The following is a 12,541-nucleotide window of genomic DNA, read 5'->3' as shown; positions in this document are numbered from 1 at the left end:
GTGTGATCTGGTGTAGGTGATCCTGCAAGGGGATTGGACTGGATGAGCTTTCGAGGTCCCTTCCAGCCCCTGCCATTCTGATTTTGTGAAGAAAGGTGGGATCAGCAGAAGCCCAAAATCTTCAGAAATAGAACTATCTCCTGTCTTTTGACTCACCCCTGCAGTCACCTAGCATCAGCCCCTCTCCAGAGAGGGTTTATACTCCATGTAGCCTATAAAAACCAAGGTACACATCTTCAACCTGAGGTCTGATCTGCTCTCTAAGGTGTTGTTTCAAAGAGATGAAGAGTCCAAGGCAGTTCCCCCACCCCAGTTCTCTCTGTAAGTGGGAAATACCCAGGTGCAGAAGAACAAGCTGACACACAACCAATGGGTTTCACTGAGTCCTGGGCAGCTAAAGTCATCTTGGTATTTCTTGAGTCTGGCAGGAGGGGCAAGTGAGCTGCTGTCATGGCTGAGGGATTTGTGTTTTAAATTACATCTGGGTTGCAGGTTTGTAGATGCAGCAGGTTTCTTGTCTAGGGATACCCATTCTGCTCTAACATCTCCTCACGTTTCCCCAGCTTGCACCATTACATCATCAGCATGCCCTTCACACAGAGGCCTTTGCCCTCCCTCCTGAGCCCCTGGGCTCTGGCTTTGTGCTGACTTTAGCTGATTCTCCATCCAGCTATTTTTAGCAGAGCTTGTGGTGTTCGGGAAAATGGCTGGAGAGGAGTAACTTGTGCCAGTAAGAACCAAACCAGACTTGTGCTGGGACCCCACATTAGGCAACTCACCTTTGAGCAGTCCTGCCTGCATGCCTGAAGACACCTCATGGGGTGGTTTTTGACACCCGTCTGGCCAAACTCTGCTCTTCATCAGGTCCAAACTCTGCTCCCCTGCAGGTGCCTCTGGCAGAGCAGGCTGATGTGGTACTCACCAGATCATTGAAGTGGGACAGGAGTGATCTAGTCCCTTTGCACTCCTTGGGCAATGTCCTGCCTGGCAGGACATTGTAATGGCCATTCATAGGCACAAAAGAGGTGTTGCTGGTCTCCCCTGGCAAGATCATTTGTCCCTGTCCCCCTGCTGCTTTCTCCTCTGTGCTGGCAGGGCCAGGCACTGGGCTGTGGGGAGCCAGCCAAGGGAACTGGTCCAGGGTGAAAATAACTTTTTCCGGAGCAGTCTGACACTGGGTGCCTTTGCCAGGCTGGCTCTCAGCACAAAGCTTCAATGCCAGTGCTGGCACAAGGCAAGAGGCACCATTATTTTTGGCAAGGGTGCCTGCTTCAAGTGTTCATACACAACCCTCAGAAAGTCATCATCCCTTGCAGTTCAAGGTTACAGCCAGCACAGGCCATGCCTCTTTACATCAGAAAAGGTATGGCAGCTGTGCCCTGTCTGGACTGGAGCCTGGCATTTCACCTCCATGTATGCTGCAGGAGACAGGCAGCAGAGACAGGCAAGGCTGGAGTGAGCCTTCTCTGCTTGTGGCAGACCCTTGCATTTGATCACGTTGTGTCTCCAGACAGACTCTATCATCTGCAGCCATCACCACATGGTTTCAGCACTGTGTCTTGCTCATCCTTCCACAGGGAAGGGACACTGGGAGCAGAGCTTGGAGCAGGGCTGGGAGGTGGCACAAATACTATTTTTTTCAGTACTTGAACTGAACCAAGGGTATCTGGGTCTTGGAAGGAGTTCTCCATGAGGTAACAGCACCATTTCCAAGTGAGTTAGAGGGGAATTCTGCAGTCCCAGACATTCTTGGCTGTTTGGAGAGAAGGGCTTTGTCCAGCTGCTGCAGGAGAGGGGGAATTTTCAACTAATTTCACTGATTCATAGGAAATGCCATCAGTGCACAGCTGAAGCTCTACCTATGAACTTGTTCTCTGGGAGACTCTTCTCTGCAGAGTTTCTCTAGTGAACATACTGGTGCGAAGCAGCAGTCTCTGCAGGCTGCTTGTATTGCCCTGGCTCTGCTGCAGAGCTCAGACTACCCACCTGGGAAAAAAGGTTCAGAGAGATAAGATGACATCCCCAAAGGTTTCACGGTGGAGCTCATCTCGTTTCGTTTTGGATACCTTGTTTTACCTCGCCTCAGCTCTCTGGAAGCCCACCACATTTGCTCATGCAGGTCCCTCCCCTAATCCACTGCCAAGAGGCTGTGCAGCTCCACAAGCGTCTGTAGGTAGATGAAGGAACTGCATCTCCTTTCCTTCGGCATAATTGCTGGGGACAATTTGCTGAATGAGGGTGAAGCTGAGGTCCAAACTTTCCAGTGATGTCAGACTAGAAATTGCTTTGCATTCTTGAGCAGATGCACTGAGAGATGAGACAAGAGACTGAAGAAGTCCTGGGCCAAAAAAGATGTAAATGACAGCCCAGCTGATTCACTGCATGTCAAGTGGTATGGATAAGTCTTCAGCAGCAGTTCTCCAGTGCTTTTGAATTCATTACACTTCCAGTGCAGGTTGTTTGGCATCCAAGGCACATTTCCTCTGTGAGACTACTTGAATCAGTCAGGCCCAAATCACTGAGGTGAGTCTCCTCTGATGCAAAATAATTCCGCCTGTGGGTGATGGAGGATACAGCTGGGAGTAAATCTGCTTCCTAAGTAAAATTTCTTGAACCATTTTAGGGACCATGGGTTTACACATGCCGTGTGCTGTGGTTCAGGATGTCAGTGAGGATAAGAGGAACTAAAGGTGGTGCAGAGTGTCTGCTGCAGCAGCAGAGCAAGAGCTTGGAGTGCAGGATGTGGCCAGCTCAGTCCTGGGCCCAGTGCAGGCTTTGCCCTGCTGCTTTCTAGTGGGAGGAGCCAAACTGTCTCAGTCCATCCCAGCAGGCTCCCCATAACCTCCTTTTTGAGGTGCTTTGGATCTCTTGAAATTTGGGTGAGAAATGACACAGAGCTGTAAGCAGAGACTATGTTCCTCTGTCCCCTGGACCCCTCCACAGCAGGGATGCTCCTTCTGCCTCCCACCTCTTGAGTCTTAAAAGACGAGAGACTGTCTCTGAATGATGATCAGCACTCGAGCAGATTGCAGATGAGGGACCCAATCAAGGGCTGCTGAGTCTGGTGATTTTATCACTAAGAGCACATCATGTGGTGGCTTTTATCAGCGCCTCCTCGGGGGCCATGGAGTCAGTGCTGTGGAGCCAGGACATTACAGTTTCCACCATTTTTTTAAAGCAAGTTGCTTCCTCACAAGACTGGAAAGAAAACCATGTTTGAGAGCACCACAGAGAGCCTGGAGATGATGGTACAGCAGAGGGGAGCCTCATCTCTCCAGGAGTTTGTTTGTAACTGTCTCTTTGATTTTCAAACATGGTATTTCCTAGGCTCCCCTCCTGAATTCTAGATCCAGGGGGACATTCACAGGAGACCAGCTCCCATGGATGTCAAGTCCTATCTCCTAGAAGCCATACACAAGGTCATGACACTGGGATGCCACTGGGCAGTTCCAGGGTTTGGACTCAGACCAGAGCAGGTGCTTCCAGGGCCTGGAAACCTGGGGCTCCTGCCCCTTTGTGATCATGTCCTCCCAGGGTAGGATCCACTTGTATCTTATGCTCTCCAACAGTCACCTGCAGGCCTGAATATCTTCTCTACTCAATGGAGCAGCTTTTTACATCATTCAAAAGCTGATTCTCGCTGAGGTAAAACCAAACGAAAAACCCCAACCAAACAACAAAGCCAAGCACTGGCTGAGAGATACTGTTTGATTGTGTCTGATTTTTTTCTCTCCCCTCCCCCAAAGACCATCACGAGCTCTGGTTCATTAGCATTTGTGAAAAGCACAGGGTGGAAAGTGCCAGATAAGGGGAAAGGCTCATCACATGCTATTGTCAGCACAGTACTGGAAATATCACTAACCAATCAATCAGCCCCTTAATGCACAAGGCCTTGCTCCACATCTCCGGAGCAGCAGTCACACATTGTGGGTCCCACTTATCTTCAGAGGAGCAGAGTGAGCAGATGAAAAGGGAACAGGCTGTCCTGCTTTGATGCTCTTGAGAGCAAGCTCTTTCAAGGGCTCCTTTAGTGGTGAGTCTTTGGCTAACTTCAGCACCAGTGAACAGCAGCTCAGCCTGAAACAGAGGCCATGGTTTGCAAAAGCAGGTGTCCATGTTAGGTGCTTTGGCCAACATGCAAGCAAACACAAAAATGGCTCTACAGGATCTTGTGGGCAGCTCTCAGCTTTCTGTGCCCATGCTCCAAACAAGGCAGCTCCAGTTTCATGCTCAGAGCTGGATGCCAGCAATGTAGGTAACCTGATCTAGGAGTATCTGCATTAGCAGAGGGGTTGGACTGGATGATCTCCAGAGGTCTCTCCCAGCTCCTGCCAGTCAGTGGTTCTCCGAGAGTCTGTGGGGACAACTTAATCTGGGTTCTGTGACACAGCCAGGCAGCTTTGGGCCATTGTGTTTTCTGGCAGTAGACTCAGCTGCTGCCTGCTGCACAGAGGTGCAGAGCCAGTCATCTGAGTGTCCTGGGAAGTAGCTGGGTGCCATGAAGAGCTGAGTGCTTCACCAACATCTCTGACACAAAATTGGGAGCAATTCCAACTAGGGGCAAGCCTGCACTGACTGCAGCTCCATCATGAGCAGCACAAGCTACCTCTGCACCATCCTCCACCAAATGGAACTGGTGCTGGCAGGGTCTGATCTCTGCTACAGAACAGGAGGGCACCTCTGGCAGTCCGCAACCAGATTCAGCTGCCAGAGCAGCTTGATGACTGGAATGCAGCTCTGCTAGCTGCTGCTTTGTGCTTGGTCTTGTTGGCACTGAAACTGAGTGGGAATAGTGGCATTTTTGTTGTCACCACATGAGGCAGAACTCTTGCACCCTGGCTCCCTTCTGCAGCCATCTCCTTTGGGTCTGCGAGACCACATCTATGTGGTGGCATCTGACACCTGGCACAAGAATGTCACGCTGCAATGATGGCTTATCATTACAGGTGCTGCTGGCCTGGTGTCCAGAGGCCACTGGTGCCTGGAGAGCAGATCAAAATCTCATGTGACTCAGGTGCTAGACTCGTCACCTCTCTCCTAAGTGAGGCAGTTCCCCTGCTGTCACAATGTCTTTTGTAATCCTGCTGTAGGCAGAACACAAAGTCCCCCCAGGTCTCCAAAGGAGGGGAAGGTATGCTGTGGTTGAGTCATGCCTCCCCTTATGGTACCCAGGCTCCTAGGGATGGCACCCAACATGCTGTCTGAGGCAGGTGATTTACATAGTTTTGAAGCTCCCCAGGAAAATTCAGTTATATGAGACCTGCCACCCCTCTGCAGGGGACACAGAAAGGTCTGAGACCAGAGGAGAAGAAATGAGTGTTTGATGTTCACCCAAGAGTGGATCTGCTACAGCCATGGGATACAGCAGGTGAAAACATTCCTCTGTCTGGCATCACTGGTGGCCAAAAGGTGGGCAATGCACTCAGACCATCCCATGGATGCTGCAGCACAAACTGCAGCAGCAATGCACTAAGTCAAAACAGGAGCAGGTCCTGGGTGGGAGCTCTCTGCCACCACGGTGCTGGATATCCCCAGCATCTCTGTGCTGCTGTACCAGGATGATTTCTCATGGCAGGCTGGGACAGGAACTACATAAAGGATCATTTGGCCCCAGAGTGTCCTATTCATTTCCCAAGCTGCCAGAGTGACCCACGCTGTGAAGGCTGTGTTCAGTTCAGGAACACATGAAGCCCTGTCAGTTAACCTTGTGAAAAACTATCCTGTAAGCAAACGTTTCTAAAAATAGATGTTTGTCCTTGTTTCACCTCTTCTAGACCCTGTTCCAAACAACACACAAGACAGACCAGACTCAGGTCTTCCCATTAAAGCCAGTGGAGCCACGTCTCTGCACGCAGCAGCTGGTACACAGCTGCTGAGAACTGGTGCATTGCAGGGAACTCCAGGCACATGACAGCATCTCTTTGTGTGCCCTTGCTGTGAGGTCTGCTTTATCACCCTGAGGAACTGGAGATGATGTTCTGAAATCTCCAGACTCAGACTAAATTCAGCAGGGCTGCCTGGCTACCACAGGCATCAGATCACATCATCAGGCTGCATGGCAGTGGGCAAACAGAAGACACTGGAGCCAGCTGCCCTGTCCAAATACCTTGTTCCTGCCACCTTGAAGCTAATTGCAGCTCTTGTGAGCATTAAGCAGTGGAGTGGAGGTGTGCATGCAGATTTGTGGGCTGGTGAAAGAGGTGGGACCAAATTCTGTCAAAGACATTTTTTAAAGTTTTTTGGGTTTTTAGGGTGTTGGTTTTTTTTTTTTTTTTTTGTGACCAAAACTTGTGTTGTAGTATCCCTTCATTTCCAGGCTCTTTACTCCTCCTTTGTCTCAAGGACATCACCAAAGGGTTGCTAGCAACAGAAATACTTGTTATCCTTAGGCTGCATGCTGCCTGAAAATCCAGAGGAGATCCAGAGGAGGCCTAGCCAGAAGGATGTTGAGGCACTCCAAAAACTGTTTCAAGAACAATAGTGAACTTCAGCCTATTGTTATCAAATGTTGTCTTCAAACCAAAGGGAACAGGACCATCTCGTGGTGGCAGGACTGGTCCAGTATGCAGCATGGGTCAGGTCGACCCCTAGGTGTGGGGCTGCCTCCCTGTAGAACCTGCAGCTGGAGCAGCCTGAGCAACCCAAAGGTGAGGACATGGTGTGCCACGCTCCTGGGGAGCTGCCTGATCTGTGGCTTCATCTCAGGGCAGTGGTTTGACAAAAATTAAGAGCCATGTAACAGTTTCTCTAGGCCAATATCCTGGCTCCAGCTGCAGCCTGTGGTAGGTGTTTACAGAAGAACAGAGTAAGGGCACAGCAAGACTTCCTGAGAATAGTCCCCCAGCTCCCACCAATTTTTCCACCTTAAGGAGGACTTATTGGTTCTTTGTATTTAATAACCCAAATGATTTTTCTTCCATGAATTCATCCAGTTCCTGTTTAAACATCTCACATCTGTCACATCCTGTGGTGAGGAGCCACACAGTTTAACTATACAGCACACTGAGAACCACTTCCTTTTCCTTGTTTTCAGTTTCCCTCCAGGTAATTTGGAGCTTGTAGTCCTGTACTGGAAGAGATGATGAGTAACCATCCCTCCATACCTTCACATTCCTCCCAGGATGGTGCAGATCTGTATCACACCCTCTCTGTCATCACCTTTCCAGAGGCTGCTACAGCACTTGGGTCATTCCTGCTTCCCTTCTCTTTCATATCCTTCTTGAGATGGAAGCAATGGGAAGAGCCAAATCCACATGCAGGCTCCTGAGCGTAGGCACATCACTGGCACAGTGGCAGTGTTTCCTTTCTCACCCTCTGTTTCTTTCCTACACGCTTCCAACACTGAATTTTCTTCTTTCTCTGCTCCAGATATTTTTGAAACATCATTTAACATTTACTCCCAAAATGACCTTCCTGGGAGGACATACACTGATCAGAGCCCATCACTTGTCTACCAACATTAAGATTGTTTGTATGTTTGCTTTGCTTTTGCCTGTGTTTGCTTGGCTGCCTTACTGTCCTGTCACTCCGGGAAGGGGTTCTGGCAGCTCCTCATAGCCTGATCCTGTCTGGTCTGCTCTAAAGGTCTCAGTGCTGGTTACAAACCAGATCACTTTGCTACCTCTGCCCTTTTTCAGATCATTTCTGGACACAGTCAATGTTTCTCCACAGGTAACATCTCTTTCCTTCTGTCTTTTTTTTCCTGCCTGTAACAACTGATCTGCCCTAGCAGGTTTTTCCTCTCTCCCCCATGTTCAGCACTGTATCCCAAGGTGGGAGGCCTGGTTGGGCATCTTGCTGGACACCTCATCCAACTACATGAACCATGTTTCCTTCCCATCCTTGCTGAGTGGCTCAGTGATCCCCCCTGGCAAAAAGCAGGACCCAAGCCTTGTCAGAGAAGTCTAACTAGAAAGTGTCAAGGCTGGTGGCTGTCCACCATCATGGCCTGGGGTGAAGACCTGCACCTGGGATTTAGACTGGTGAGTCAGGGCAGGCAGAGGAGCCGTCGCTGGCATCTCATCTACACACATTAATGATGGGAATGTCACTCTGATGCTACAGTCATCTTGTGGCTGCAGGGAAGGAGATGGAGCAATGGCTGCTGACATACAGGGGAGCTCTGCTTCCAGCCAAAGTGACTGGCAGGCACAGCACATTGACAGCAACTGGCTGGGTGCTGCTGGTTTGGCAGGAAGCCCCACGTTGCTGGAGTTGGGATAACCTGACAGGTACAGTGGGGCAGAGGGGCATGCTGAACTCTATGGGGGCACAGAGCCTGGACATATGGTGCCCAGGCTGAATGGGAGACTCTCAGTTGGCAGACCTCAGTGCCACCAGCACTTAGGACTCCTGGCCATCCTTTTGTATTCCATGGTATTGGCAGTTGATTTCTTTTTCTACAGCAAACTCCACCCTAGCAAAACATTTTCCTTGCTAAGATGTGAGGAGGTGGGTAAAGAAGGGTGTGTGGGCAACACCATGAGCTGGTCATGCAGCCTCTCTGCTGCTGCTGGGGCTCCAGGGATCCCTTGACCTCTCCCCTTCAACTCTCCTTCTACCTTGGCCTCTTTTCACCTCTTCTGGTTTTGTTCAGCCACATTTCTGTCATCTCACCCTTGGTATGTGGCAGCCCCACCAGCACTGTCCTGCTAGGGATCTGCAGCCAGACCTCCTTTAGTGCCAAGCAGCTTCCCACCCCTAGGTCTCCATGGCCTTCACTGTAGGCACCCAGTTCTCCCTGCTTGGTTGTTTGTCTGCTCAAAAAACGAAGTGGGAACCCAGGCATTAGGCTGCTCACCTGACAAGGCCCTTGGCCATGGGCTCCCCAAGCCCAGTGCACAAGGCTCTGAGGCTGTGCACCCCTGCCCTGCTTCCTGGCAGTGCATGGAGCTGGTGGCTTACTGAAAGATCTTTGCCTTAGGTGTCCTTAGTATGCTGTGGGCTAATATTCCTGGGCTCTCTTCCTTCAGTAGTGAAACAGCACACGATGATGCCTCTCTTGGAGGCTGCTGTTACGCTCGCCTGCGGCAGACTCAAGCCCTGTCAAGGCAGAGGCACTCCCAGTTGCGTCAGTGGAACAAGAGATGCAGAGACTGCAAACGAACTGGCTTGGCAGCTTTAAAGGACTGCTCTTGCTTCCTTCCCACCCTGTGTTTCCCTATCAAACAAGAGAACTCAGCTCCTGCAACGTCTCCCATGCAGGCAGCAGCTATTTCAGTGGACCCAGAATAACCACTCTTGCAGGAATTTGCCTGGAGGAGCGGGTGCTGGTGGACTCCAGAGGTACCTGATCCCAGAGGAGAAGGTGAATCTCAAGGGGATGTGCCTCTGCTTATCTTCTTGTGCCCTCACCATCTGCAGGAAAGCAACTGTACCCAGAGGTGGGGTGGGCATCAGGGTGCCTGGGTGGGCATCAGGGTGCCTGGGTGCCCGGGCACATGGGTGGCCCAGAGCGAAAGCTGCTGGGAGGAGGCATGCTGCTGGGAGGTAGGCGGTGGAGCTCCAGCTCTGCGGGTGGGTGGTGGTAATGACTCGGCAGGAGCAGAAACTGTACCGAGTCAGGCAGGGAGAAGATGTTGGTTTGATCAGTGGAAATGACTAATCAGCATAAACCACCAGAATTTTCCAAACTGTTCTTACTTTTCTCATGTCTCACTCCAGGCAGAAGGTGCTTGGTGGGAATGGTGCATTAGCTTTGGGCATGGAGCTTTGTCATTGACACTGCCCTGTTGTAATGGGGTGTTGGTGGTCCCAGCTGGGGTTGGACTGGTCTGGAGGCATTTGTTCTTCCTCTCAAAGCTGTGAGGTGCTGCAGTCACCTCCATCACTCCCTGGCATCCCTGCCCAGGTGTCCATGAACTGTGCACACCTCTGTGTGCTGCTTGTCCATGGCTTTCCAGACTGAGCCAGAGGAGAGGCAGAGACTAAGTGCCTGTCGTGTCCCATGGGAAGGGCCAAGTGGCTGTGTCTTTGATGGGCAGAGATGGAATGGGTGACCTTGCAGACCACAACCCTGACAAAATGACGTGTTTGTTGACTGAGTAATTGTGGTCCTCAGCAAGCTGCTATCCAGCAGCAGCTGAGATACCCACAAGAAAGGCAGCCACCAGCATCCCTGCACTATGGGAAGAAGGAAAGAATAAGTATCAGTACTGGTTGGTTCTTCAAGCATGAGATGGTAGAGGGCTCCCAGCAGAGCACTGCTTCACAATGGTCCTGAGAGAGCAGACAATGGCCTGGGCAGAATGGCAAATACTTCTTCATTCAGTGCCCCCAAACTAGCATTTGGCTTTCTCCCTGAGTTACCCTCACCATCAGCTGATAACAGGAGGGGTGAAATGCACAGAGTGACCAGCCCTGGGAAAGAAATGGAGGTCTTGGGGTAAGAAAAACAATACAAGGCAGCAGAGTTGATGGAGGGAGGGAAGGACCACAGAGGCTAGTGAACATGAAGCTTCAAGGACTAAGCTTGAGACTAATACAGGAGACTTGAGCTGCTGCAGCCTCAGAGAAGCCAAGGAGTGATGAAGCCTCTGTGAAGGAGGTCTGCCTAAGGTCCATAAATAGAAAGGCCCTCTTAGAAATACAGAGCTAGCTCTGCATTTATTCTACTTGGATCAAATTCTATCTGCTTATTTTTAGGCTGTGCTCTGCCTTGTGCTGCAGACAGTGCCTCCCAGCCATGAGGCTGGAGTCTGCAGCTCCTTTTACACCACTGGAGCAAGCCTTCAGCAGAGCCCAGTTAAAGTACATGGATGGGATTGTCCCAAGCAGGTATGCAGACTCTCCTTCCCTCCCATGGAGGATTTAAGCAGAGGTTATGTTAGCTGGGAAGAAAAGAAGGAAGCAAAAGGAATGACATCCACCTGGTTTTTCAGGAGCTGATCATGCTGGTGGCCATCTCAGCAATATGAACACCTTCAATTCACAGGCCTTTTCCTCCTTCACCTAGCACCTTAGCTCAAATTCCTCTGCTTTGCACAGCACACACAAGCAAGGGTGTCGGAGGCAAAGTCCACTTCCTAGACCTGCAGTGTGGGAAGACGTTCAGTGATTAGGACACACCTGCAAACACATTCTTGAGCTGCTATTTTCCTCCCATGTTTTCATTTCCACCACGAATGGCTGTGATAGCAGCGTGTGGCCACAAACTCCTTTCAAGGCAGGAAAGAAATCCAACGAGCAGTAATAATGGAAAACATTAAATGGAGGAAATGTAACTTTCCTGTGCAAACCTGCAGTTTGGAGTGGAACCCCTGCCTGTTGTTATTAGGCACAGCCTGAACTGTTGTGCTTTCCTTGCATGGCTGGAAGTTGTGTTTATTTTCTGAGCAAGCTCTGCCGAACTCAAAGCTTATCTCTGCTGTGTTCCCAGAGAGCCCTCTGATGGCTTCAGCTTTCATCTGAGCAGATTGAGCTTTCAGGTTCTGAGTAGCTGGGAAAATTCTTGTTGACAGCAAATGGCTTTTCAGGAGCCAGCAGAAGTTTGGGGTGAGACATAGAGGGGTAATAATCACCTTTTTCAGCGAGATGATGCCTTCTTCCCAGATTGGCCAGCTGCATGTTCCTGCCTGAACTTGGCTCAGGCAGCTGCAGCCTCCAGCCCTGCAGAGCTGCCTTCCTCTTGCTGGTGCTTTTACCACAATGTTTATTTTGGGCCAGAGCCCACCACCATCAAGCAGGTATTTCTCTAGCCTCTGGACTGGCTCTGTGGTTGTCACATGAGGAGTGTTATGGGACTCCCGTGTCCCACCAGCAGCCTAGGGTTGCTTTTTCTTTAAACATGGCCAGAAAAGAGCTGGCAGAGCATTCCTGCACTGGTGGTGGGTATGAAGAGGGCTGGGTGGTGCCATGGAATTTGCTCTGTGAGAATCATAGTGCAAAAACAGTTTTGCAATGAGGTTACACAAATCTGGTTCTGTTGTGGAACGAGCTAGTCCTGCCTCTGTGCCATGCTCCACAGCAGCTCCAGGCTCCCACATATGGTCCTCCATGTAGTACCGTGCCCTGCCACTGCCTGCCAGCTTTCATGTTGGCGGGGTAAAGTGCTGGCTGCCCACAAGGGTGTTGATGCTGAGAGTGCCAGGGACAGCCCACTCCATTAGGACTCTTAAGCTTGACTTAACCTGAGCACAACGCCTCGACGTGCAACACGAACAGTCATGCTCCACCAGACGGCCCCTGTTTCCTTTCCTCTTGTAAGGAGAGCCAGGCCAGGGCAGTCAGCCTGCTCTCACACCTCCCTGGGGAGCCCTGGGGTGGTGACAGCACTGTGACAAGTTGAACAGAGCTGCAGTAACCCCAGCCCCGGAACTGGCCGTGAGGAGTGTGGTGCCAGTGGCAGAGCAGGAAGGAAACAGCTCACAATGGGAGAAGGAGGTGTCAGCTGCTCCCCACAAGGACCCACGGTGAGGCCATCCTGCAAGGAATCCGCTGGAGCCAGGTTAACCAGCATCTGAGAAACTGAACTGGAATGGGAAATATGCCCCAGGCAACACCTGTAGTGTGAGCTGGCAGGGGTGGAGCAGGTAGCCAGGGA

The sequence above is a fragment of the Pogoniulus pusillus genome, chromosome 22, assembly GCF_015220805.1.
Source record: "Pogoniulus pusillus isolate bPogPus1 chromosome 22, bPogPus1.pri, whole genome shotgun sequence".
In the NCBI taxonomy this organism is placed as follows: domain Eukaryota; kingdom Metazoa; phylum Chordata; class Aves; order Piciformes; family Lybiidae; genus Pogoniulus; species Pogoniulus pusillus.
This window is presented reverse-complemented; position numbering follows the sequence as displayed.